Source organism: Vicugna pacos, unplaced genomic scaffold (assembly GCF_048564905.1).
Source record: "Vicugna pacos unplaced genomic scaffold, VicPac4 scaffold_19, whole genome shotgun sequence".
Lineage (NCBI taxonomy): Eukaryota > Metazoa > Chordata > Mammalia > Artiodactyla > Camelidae > Vicugna > Vicugna pacos.
Genome location: NW_027328740.1, coordinates 66,120,060 through 66,131,757, shown reverse-complemented (window position 1 = coordinate 66,131,757; position 11,698 = coordinate 66,120,060). Strand labels below are relative to the sequence as shown.

The 11,698-nt window shown below is 44.0% G+C and overlaps 2 long non-coding RNA genes across 2 annotated transcripts in view; one reads left to right on the top strand and one right to left on the bottom strand.

Annotated features, from left to right (window-relative positions):
- LOC140693145 (uncharacterized) overlaps positions 1-11,698 on the bottom strand; it is a 733,405-nt gene that overhangs the window by 649,004 nt on the left and 72,703 nt on the right. The gene's annotated exons all lie outside the window — the stretch shown is intronic.
- LOC140693161 (uncharacterized) overlaps positions 1-11,698 on the top strand; it is a 62,334-nt gene that overhangs the window by 34,475 nt on the left and 16,161 nt on the right. The gene's annotated exons all lie outside the window — the stretch shown is intronic.

The window sequence follows — 11,698 nt, the reverse complement described above, 5'->3', positions numbered from 1 at the left end:
GTGCTTAATAATAATTTTAATTACATTAGATCATGTACCCTATTGTTGAAAGTAAATAGTCTCTCTATTGCATACAAGTGGAAGAGGGTTGTGGTTCCAGAGGCAGATTTTCTTGTGCATTATGGAGAGGACAAGTAATCACAGAGTTATGTCTCTTCCCCTCATGCTATTCCTGTTAGTGTAGCTCCATTCTCATCAGCTGTGGCTTCTATAATAAATGTTTTTTCTCTCTGGCTTGTATCCCAGCCAGCGGCTTAGCTGCCACACGCTGCATGTGGCTGGGTGGTTCTCCCAGTGGTCTGCTCAGAGGTCATCTTCTGAAAACACTAAGACAATTCAAATTCTGAACTAGGAGGATGACCCACTTTATGTTCCCCCAATGCTTCTGGCAATTTGCCCCGTGTTTTATTTGATGTCTTCAATAGTCCTTCCTTACTGCCGTTCAGGGAGACAAGAGAATATCATTTAGCAGGATGTTTAAAAGTAGCTTTCTGTCATCATACACCTCACAGAGGACAGTTCTTGCTCATTGGATACTGTTGTGCTTATAAATTTTAAGGAACGGCTGACTTTCTTTTTTTTTTTTGCCATTTGGGATATTCCGTTCATAGTGGGAGAAACTCTTACAACAATGTGTACACTTGGAATTAACATAGTAGCTATGTTAAGGAATTCAAAACAGCTTAAATGAAAACAGTGTGAATTGTGTGTGTATATATATATATATATATATATATATATATATATATATATATATACATATTTACCGTGTTAACTCATGTGTCCGTGGCTTTGATTAGGGTCTCAAAGCCGTTCACAGTTTATAGACTTAACTTTATTCTAGCTGCAGAGCTGACTGACTATGGGAACAACCTAGCCATGAAGGTGTTCTAGTTCCAGTTTGTCAACTACTACTCCTCGGGTTTCTACATCACATTCTTTAAGGGCAGGTTTGTTACTTATCCGGGAGATCTGGTGTATTGGCTGTGAAAATACAGAAATGAAGAGGTGTGAATACAGCTTTGTGTTCTGACAGTCTAACCTGTTTCATGTTTTCTCTTAGTTGCCCAATAAAGAGTGTCTTTACTCTCTGTTCCTTAGTTTTTTTAGGCATAAAATTATGACTATATTTCATGTTAGAGCTATCTAAAATTTAAATGAGTTTTTCTTTCTAATATTCCAGTGTGGCCCAGGTGGCTGTCTCCTTGAACTGATGACACAGCTGACAATAATCATGGGAGGACAGTCCTTCTGGAATCGTGAAGGAAAAGCCCAGCTGGGCTAACTCATAAATCTGAAGTTTAGTGTCAGTCTATTGGGCTAACGAGCCCAGTCACAAATCTAAGTGTGATAAGTGTCGGTTTACTGATATAAGTTCTCTCGGACTAACTTGTAAATCTAAAGTTTAGTGTCCGTTTACTGGGCTAACAAGCTAACTCGTAAATCCAAGCTCAACAAATGTCAGTAACGTGATCTGTTCCAAATTGATAAGCTTCAGTGTACTGATTCCTTGCTTTTTGTTGTTTGAGCCTTATTGGCTAATAGCCCCATACTTGTAATTAAGCCTATAAAACCTCATGTGCACGTCTTGGAGGTGCTCAGAGCTTCGGAGCAGAAGCCCCTCTGAGCCCGCCGGCGTAATAAATCTGAGTACTCCAACCCTCCAAGTGGTGCTTGTTTCTTGGCTGGCCTGTCATTTCCGTAACATTTCTGGAGGCCCCAGCGAGATACAACCATGCCGGCCCCTTGAGCTGCTGGACTGGTGGCTCCGGCCGACCGGGGGATGGGACTACGGCAGCGAACGAGGTGGCGCCGCCCGACGGTATTCTGGGTTCTCTTTCGTGACGGCAACTCGGCCTCCGGGTGGCTGGGCTACAACAAGAGCCAGACTCCGTGGAGGGACGGATAGACTCACCAGGTGGCCGTCCGGACAAGGTAGGAACCCCCGGGAGGAATCAGGTCCTGTCCCATTGGACAGAAGTGGAGGCTGATCCCCTCCTACTGGCTCTCCGTCTGATGGTATTTCAGACGGGGAAATCAGGAATCAGGTCAGGAATCAGGTCCTGTCCCAGTGGACAGAAGAGGAGGCTGATCCCCTCCTACAGGAAACAGGATATTGGTATTGGTGGGAGTAGTGTTGTTAACCTCTGTGTGTAGGTGTGTGTGTGAGTGAATGAGCGGCCTGTGAAGCATGCGATCAGGCTCGAGTTTGTAGCTCCACGGCATTGTGCTACGGAGTTCGAGTGAGTCCCAACCTGCGGTTCCGTGGTGACCTCATACGGCTCAGGGCGGTATCGGCCCCTCAGGGTCCCAATCGGAGTCAGCGGCTTATAATGACCCGCCAAAGCTAAGAGGCACCTTCGTCCCGTCGAGGGGAGCGGCCAGGCGGACGCAACGAAAACCCTCCCTTGTCTTGTCTGCGACACCGGCACAGGGTGGCTACACTGGGAGGGAAAAGGACATAGACAGTAGATGAGTCAACACCCCTGTGCCCTCGGAGGCTAGGATGCTATTTGAGAAAGTCTCCTACCTGACTCTGTCACAGAACACCCGAGACTTATTGTTCCCCTACTGATGTGACCCAAGTAGTGCCCCTTTTGCCTAGCCTCAGACCACCAGGACTCAAGTTTAGAAGACGAATTCCTTCAGGACCGGGCTTGCCTGGCCCTGGAGGTCCCTTTTTCTAGTCCATTTGTTTTGCCATCTGCTGTCAGTCCCACGCCCCTGATACGTTAGTTCAGAATATAAAGAGGATTTAATGAAGAAAGTCCCTGAAACTGCTTGAGGCCTTGAGATCCAGAGACATCAGCTGTGACTGGAACCCAGAGTCCCTGACCAAGTTAGCCTTAAAACAACTCATAGACCCAGCAAGAGAGCAGTCTCTCTGGTAACTCCGGTGTTTTGAAGAGTGAAGAAGAAAAAGATATAAAGGCTACCTTCCCAAACATCTAAAGCAACAGAACTATTATCCTTAAATATCTAAAAAGAATGGGAGGCTCTAAGTCAAAACCCACCACTCTAGACTGCATGATTAAGAATTTCAAAAAGGGGTTCTCAGGAAACTGTAAAATTTAAATGACCCCTGGCAGGCTCTGCATTTTGTGTGTGCTTAAATGGCCGGCCTTTGGAGTCAGGTGGCCCTCAGGAGTAACTCTGGACCTAGCAACAGTGCGAGCAGTCTATTAAATAATCACTGGATCCCCAGGCCACCCAGATCAATTCCCTTATATTGACTCCTGGCTAAATATCGCCCAGACTGTACCCCCATGTATTTGGTTTTGCTCAAATGGACCTGGACAATGCAAGATATTAGCAGCTCAGCCCGTCCAGGCCAAAAAGACAGTCAAATACTTGGGATTTATTATCTCAGAGGGACACCGAGCTGTAGGACCAGAACGAAAACAAGTTATTTGCGCCAAACCCAGACCGGAAACAAACAAACAAAAAAAAACTGCGAGATTTCCTGGGCGCAGCTGGGTTTTGCCGGATCTGGATCCCCGGGTTTTCAAGAATAGCCAAGCCCCTCTACAAAGCAACTGCTGGATCAGGAAAAGAGACCCTCAAATAGAAAACTAAACAAGAAAATGCCTTTAGGCAACTAAAGAAACTACTAACCCAAGTCCCAGCACTAGGCTTACGAGATGAAACACGAGAGTTTAATCTGTTTGTACATGAAAGAGACCAAACTGTTCCTGGAGCCCTAACTCAGAATGTGGGGCCATGGCAGCGCCATGTGGCCTATTTATCTAAAAGACTGGACCCTGTAACATCAGGATGGCCACCCTGTTTACGGGCCCTCGCTGCCACAGCCCTCCTGGTCAATGAGGCAGACAAACTCACACTGGGACAGACTTTAAATGTAAAAGTGCCCCATTCTGTGGTGGCCCTGATGAACGGCCCAGGTTACAAATGGATAACTAACACAAGGATGACCAGGGGCTTTTATGTGAAAATCCAAGAGTCCGTCTAGAGACTGTGCGAACCTTAATTCCAGCCACATATTTGCCTGAGGGGGAAGGACAGCTTGACCACAACAGCGAAGAAATCATTGAAGAGATGTATGTGAGCAGGCCTGATCTAACCGACAAGCCCCTGCAAAACCCAGACCTGGAACTTTTCACAGACGGCAGCATTTACATGCAAGATGGACAACGGCGAGCAGGTTACTCTGTAACAACAACTCGAGAGGTAATAAAGGCAGAGTCCCTTCCCCCAGGATGGTCTGCTAAGCGAGCAGAGATCTGGGCACTGGTTCAGGCACTAAGAGAAGAGAAAGAAAAATGAGTCAGTATATACACTGATTCCAAATATGCATTTACAACCTTGCATGTACATGGAGCCATCTATAAAGAGAGAGGACTTTTGTCTGCTGGGGAAAAAGAAATCAAAAACAAAGAAGAAATTTTACAGTTATTGGAGGCAGTATGGGATCCAAAGAAAGTGGCCATTATTCACTGTAAGGGACACCAAAGAGGAAATGACCCTGTGAGCCAAGGGAACAGGCTAGCTGATCAAAAAGCAAGAGAAGCAGCCGCCTGGGAATACTCAGTAATTAAAGTTATGGCAGCGCCAGAGCTACCCACTGCCCCAGAATATAGTCACGACGAAAACAAGTGGGCACAGGCTGAACGAGGAGAGAAAGGAAAGGACGGATGGTAGATCATGACGGATGGAAGGGTTTTCATCCCAGAACGACTAGCTTATTGTTTAGTCCAACACCAGCACGAAGCCACACATATGGGAAAAACGGCTTTGGAGGCCCTCTTAAAGCGATATTTCCTAATTTCTCGTCTCCCTACTCTATGTGCATCAGTTTCCCAACGCTGCTTGCTCTGTGCACAAAACAATCCAAAAGAAAGGCTCACTGGGCCAATGGGAATACAACGATGTGGATTGGCTCCCTTTGAAGATTTAGAAGTGGACTTTACTGAACTTGGGCCCAGTAAGGGTTATAAATACCTGCTGGTTTTCGTCTGCACCTTCACAGGGTGGATGGAGGCCCATCCCACCAGGACAGAGAAAGCAAAAGAAATGACAAAGGCTCTTCTCAGGGATGTTATTCCTCGATTTGGGATGCCTACCTCCATCGGGTCTGACAACGGACCCGCCTTTGTGTCAGAAATTGTACAACAAGTGGCAAAGACACTGAGCATCTGCTGGAACCTGCACACAGCATACCGGCCTCAAAGCTCAGGGAAGGTAGAACAAATAAACAAAACTCTTAAACAAATTATAGCTAAAATCAGCCAACAAACCCAGCTCCCCTGGGTAGACATTCTACCCCTGGCTCTGTTGTAAATTAGATGCACCCCAAGATTTAATATTGGGTACTCTCCCTTTGAAATCCTCTATGGGCGACTGCCACCTTTAGTCAGGATAAGAAATCCCACCCCAGAAATAGAAAATTTAGGGCTCCACCAACAACTGTTGAGACTAGAAAAAGTACTATGAGAAGTTTGGGGTTGGGTAATAGAAAAAAAACCCATTTCATTAGGGGTTCAAGTGCATCCCCATAAACCAGGTGACCAGGTATGGGTAAAGGACTGGAAAAAAAACCCTCTCAAACCAACATGAAAGGGACCATATTTAGTGGTATTAACTACACCTACAGCTGTTAAAGATGCAGGAATCATCCCTTGGATCCACCACTCCAGGGTCAAGAGAGTGACTGCACCTCAGACAGAGGGTCCCCGGAAAATTGAGAGTGTCCCGAGAGATCCACTCAAGATCAAGATCAAGAAGGACCAGAAAAGGATCGAAGAGCCCTGCTCTAGCCACACCTGGAAGCTGACTAGTCAACGCACGGCCGAAGCTTGAGAAAAGCTCAACGCAGCTGTTAAATATAAATTCAGCCATGATCTCCAACAAATAGCAGAAACCCTGGGAACTCTGCAAAATCAGATTGACTCTCTAGCCGAGGTGGTCTTACAAAACAAAAGGGTTCTAGACTTACTCACGGCCAAAGAGGGGGGGCTATGCCTCTCCCTAAATGAAAAATGTTGTTTTTATGCCAATCAATCACAAATTGTCAGAGAAATGGTTCAAGAGTTACAAGACGGAGTGAAAAAGAAAAAACATATTTTATATAAGAGCCCATGGACAGGCCCCTGGGGCTGGACCTCCTGGCTGGCACTGTTCATAGGTCCCTTACTCCTGATTTTTACTGTTCTGCTATTTGGGCCCTGTGTCCTAAACTTCCTGACCCTCTTTGTCAGTGAGCAAATAGAGGCTATAAAACTTCAGATGTTAGCCTCCAATTATGAGACCCTGCAACAGGTAAATGATGTTGCTTACTCCAACAAGGGTTGTGAAAGCATCAAGAGGGGAGAATGTGAAGGAAAAGCCCAGCTGGGCTAACTCATAAATCTGAAGTTTAGTGTCAGTCTATTGGGCTAACGAGCCCAGTCACAAATCTAAGTGTGATAAGTGTCGGTTTACTGATATAAGTTCTCTCGGGCTAACTTGTAAATCTGAAGTTTAGTGTCAGTTTACTGGGCTAACAAGCTAACTCGTAAATCCAAGCTCAACAAATGTCAGTAACGTGATCTGTTCCAAATTGATAAGCTTCAGTGTACTGATTCCTTGCTTTTTGTTGTTTGAGCCTTATTGGCTAATAGCCCCATACTTGTAATTAAGCCTATAAAACCTCATGTGCACGTCTTGGAGGTGCTCAGAGCTTCAGAGTAGAAGCCCCTCTGTACTCCAACCCTCCGAGTGGTGCTTGTTTCTTGGCTGCTCTGTCCTTTCCGTAACAGAATAACATACAAGAGGTGTTACATCCGTGAGTACTCAGTCATGTGATCCTGGGGTGAGAACGGCCCACCCATCCACGTCATTTCCCTGCATGCCCATCTCTAAAACTGGGGAGACTCTCTGCTTATTAAAGCTCTCCAGATAAGATGATCCAGCCAACAGTGTAAACGTACCTGCTGTTTAATAATTATGCTTAAATACCTTCCTTTTTATGTTTAACTTAAATCCCCAAGTGCTATAGTTTCTGCTTATTAGCCCATCACTGGCGACTGACTGATTAGTGCCCTTTGAGAGATAGCCATTTTTGGGGCCTGGAACTGAGTTTTCCCACAACTTTCTCCTCCTTTTATACATGCATTTAAAAATCCATAACAAAAATTTTTTCAGTGCCTAGTATGTGCTTGTCACTGTATTAAATGTTGTACATATATGTGTGTGTGCATGTGTGTGTGTGTGTATGTGTACAATTTAATCACCCAAACAACCCTTATTCTTATCTTCCTTTTGCAAATGAAGATCCTGTCACTTAAATAGGGTAAATGATTTGCCCAAGCTCTCATTGCCAGTAAGAGACCACTGTGGGACACAGATGTAAGACCCTATCTCTGTGAATCCTTGTTCTTCTAAGAACAGATACTGTTGGGGTCCTAAGGCACAGGTTACATAATGTTTTAAGAGACACTTTTCTAAAATAATAACTTCAGAGGTTTTGACTTAATGTTCTCTTCCTAAAAATGAGAAAAGCAGATGTTAGCAAAAGTCACACTGTCCTTTTGATTTTCACATAAGCCCAATCTCACATCAAAGTGGACAGTCCAGAGTTATCTGCAATTTCTGAACATTTCAAGGAGATTACTGTATTTGCTTTCTGTTGCTGCTGTAACAAGTATCCCCAAACGTCATGGCAGTAGGAAGAAAAAAGAAAAAGTCTCCACTAAACAACACAAATTTAACCTTGTAGGGCTCTTGAATGCAGAAGCTTGCTGAAGTCAAAGCATTTGCAGGGCTGTTTCTGAAGGCCTCAGGGGAACCTGTATCTTTGACTTTTCTGGCTCCCAGAGGCCACCTGTGTCTCTTGGCCTGTGACCTCTTTTCTCTCTCTGAGGGTCAGCATGGTTGTGTGCCTCTGACTCTGATCCTGTGGTCACATCTCCTCTCCTCTCTCCCCTCTTCTTCCTCCCTCTTCCTCTTTTAACGACCCTGGTGATTACACTGGGCCCACCTCTATAATCCAGCTAGTCTCTCTTAGAGTCAGCTGGTTAGAAACTTTAACCGCATCTGCAACCATAGGCCCCCTTTGCGAGGGAACCTGTCTTCTTCATATGTTCTGGGGATTAGGACATAGACATCTTGGGAGGGATCATTTTTCCGACTGCCACACTAACGTTTTAAGATAATTTCTGGCTTTGAGTTTCTGTTCTGATAAAACACTTGATCTCTCTTCTGTCTTGCCTTCCACACCAGCATTCTGCTCCTGGCCAACCTAACTGCAGAGCTCGCCCCTCTCTGTGGTGTCCCCAATAACCACATACACTAGCAGACCTTACTGTTTTTTGGAGCATGGAGGAGAAAAACAAATAACTTGAATTTTGAAATAAAAAACCTACATCATTTTAAAATCTTCCATGCCACTAAACAAAAAATTTATTTTTTTAACTTCGTTTTTTAATTTTTAAACAATTTAAAACTTTGTTACTTTTTAAACTTTACTTTTTCTTCTTATCATCCTTCATTGTAGACTCCAGAAACCTTCTATTCTGCCCACCACACCCAAGTTCCCTTTCATTGTTTCTCCTCCCTTCCCTAACCTTCCTTCTCTCTCCCTTACTACCAAGTTTCTGTCCATTCTCTTTATAGGGCACTTAAATTATTTTTTCTTTCTTTCTTTCTTTCTGTTTTTGCAGAGTGAACGCCTTTGGGTGTCAGTGTGTCCTTCCACATTTCTTCACAAGGGCTTCATCCTCCAGCTTCAGTATGGATTCCTGGGGTCTGTCTCGAAACAAAGGCATTTCCCTTGTCCCCCAGCTCACCACGCCCCTCAAAAAAAACAAGATTCTGATCTTCGCTATGAAATCAATCTTTTTTTTCCCCTACTGTGCAGTAGAGTACTCTTACACTGAGCTCACAGTCAGATTTTTCCAGAGGAGTAAAAGTAGCTCATGTGCAAATAATACTATTTTTCTCTGTGAAAAGAAATAGATCAGTTACAGGAAATACTTATCTCAAATTACTCAAAAGCAATTCCTGATGGAAATAGGTATATTATTTAGCAATAAATTTGGTTGAATCTGGTTGTCAATGAGCTATTTTTACCAATCAAGGAGAAGGATATATTTCCTAAATTGGTACTGAGCAATTCATGTGAAATGAAACTTGTTCACATGTACTAGTTTAAGGTAAAGGGTGCATTATAGTATCTGTGGTCTGTTTATACCTTCACTTAAGTAAGCACATTGCTGTAGGTTCCAGTGAGCTGAACTTTGCCTCCATGTATTTCTACTATGGGCTAAAATATGTAGGGAATATGTTTTGATTTATGCTTCCCTTGTTTGAAAACCAGGAATGCTGAATGGTAGCGAAGTTCGAGGGTGGCTTGTGTTTTCCTCACTGCATCTTCTCTTTATATAAAGTGACAGATTCCTTCTTAATTTTTCATATAAAATCCTAACATACCAAATATCTATCAATTACTCTTGCTGCACCAAAACTATACCCATCCTCAAAAATACATAGGAATGGGAAAAGAAAACTTATCAAAGTTAGCGACTACTTTCATGCTATTTAAATATGTCTAAAGGATCATAATGAAATGAATTTCATCATAACTCACCTGCCTCCACCCCCCCAATTCAATATGGGGTTCTTGAGTAGGATTCTGGGAGCAAAAGAAGGACAGTGATGTTGTGATCCAGGCTCCCCCTGGGGTCTCCCCAGCACTTGGATCGGCACCTGGTATATAGTAGGTCTCAGTCTGAGCCAGCTCAGTGAGTGAGTGACTCACAGGCATCGAATGCGTAAAATCAGTGAATGAACAGCATTCTTTGTAGGATTCCGAGAATAAGATGAGAGCCCTGTGGCCTTCCCAGCCTCACATAATATTTTGATATTGGGGTCATTTCTAGGAATGTTATTCTGTACTTGACAAAAGGCTAGTACAATTCCAGGGTTAAGCAACTTGCCCTGGGAAATTTTATGATAAAATATTAAGAAAAATACTTAAATGCCCAAAATGACATACCATTGTCCTTTGGTGTTTAGATAATGTATGGCTGCAGTTTTCTTACTTTAAATGTTTGCTACATTTTCCACCGTAGGTATGCACTACTATATAATAAGAAAAAGCGCATGTTTAAAATAGAAAATCTCTCTTCTCCAGATATGATTTGGTTAGTGGATGAGTCAGATACATATAATAAGAGAATCTTAAATACATGTGTCCATAATTCACTCTTTTAATTCAGGAACAGGAAATTCAGGAATGAAATACATTAAGACAATCAAAGATGTTTGTATTCAAGATTAGCAAGTGGGAGTGTCCTCTACAGAAATGGTGACAATCTATAATGCAGGGATTAAAAGGGATAGTGAAGGTACAAAGACAACATGAAGTAGAAAATGCCACATGGCAAACACTGAGTAAAGGGCAGTTTACTATGATTATGCCAGTATGTGTGGTCAATTCCCAAGCAAATGATTGTGTAACCCCTGCTAGATGGAGAAATCTTCCAGCCTTGGCTGGAAAGGGGGGCGGATCCAGTGTCGGTATTTTTTAAAATGTCTACAGGTGCTTCTCATGTGCAGATTGATATCCCTGCACGAGAACCATAAACCAACAGAAAACCTAAAAGACCGAGGACAATGATGGGTAGACGCCAGCCCAAGCTTTTCTGCCACAGATGAGTGGCTCCACTCAGGAAGACTGAGCAACAGGCTCAGAGTCTTAGCTAAGGACAAGCAAGTCGGGACTTCTAATACGACCTAATGCCATCGACGGGGGAGGGCAGTTCAGCACAAGAATGGAGCGCCAGGTGCGTTAACATGGAAGTTTCATCCTGGATCCAAACCGTGATGGATTTGGGTCCAGGGGAGTAAAAGCCCTGCTTCCCTGGGGCATGGACCGGATTCCACAAGAGGCTGAGACAGGAAGCATGAGGCAGAGAAAAATTCCCCCAGGAGCCTCCCGAGTCTGGGTGCCAGGGAGGGTGATGGACGAGTGCGGTCCCAGCGCCACCCGCACCGCAGGTCTCCGAGGGGCTGTGGAGCTGGGCGCCCCCGGCCGGAACTCAGACCTGCCTGCAGCGCTCCGGGCTGTGGCCTGGGTATTGGCTTCAGCAGCAGGCTGACCCCGTCATTCTCGTAGGAGCTGCAGTGACCCCCAAACCTGTGGTCACGGTGATCCCAAGCCAAGGGTCTAAGTGACTTCAACCCTATTTACAGGTGACCACAGCCGGTTAGCCTGTGCTGCTCAAAAGGAAGATCCCACATGGGGCTTAGATGTGTCAGGGTGGATGCTACTACCTGGCCTGCTGTGAATCGTTTCATCCTGACAGCAGCCTGGGCAGTGGAAGTTTCATCTCCCAATTTAATTTCAACTTTTTTTGTTGAAAGTATAGTTGGTTTAAAATATTGTGTTAGTTCTTGGTGTACAGCATAGTGATTCAGTTATATATACATATATACATATTGCTTGTCATATTCTTTTTCACTATAGGCTATTAAAAGTTATTGAATGCAGTTCCCTGTGCTATACAGTAGGACCTTGTTGTTTGATGCAAAAATTACTAAACAAAGTATTTGCAGACTAAACCTAGCCTTGTATGACAGAGTTGAGTTTATCTCAGGATTTATATGTAGTTTTGATCTCCAGGATCTCTTTATCAGCTTATCATATGTAAAGAGCCTGTGGACCACCTCTCAGAAAAATGTTTTAAAATCATAAGATTTA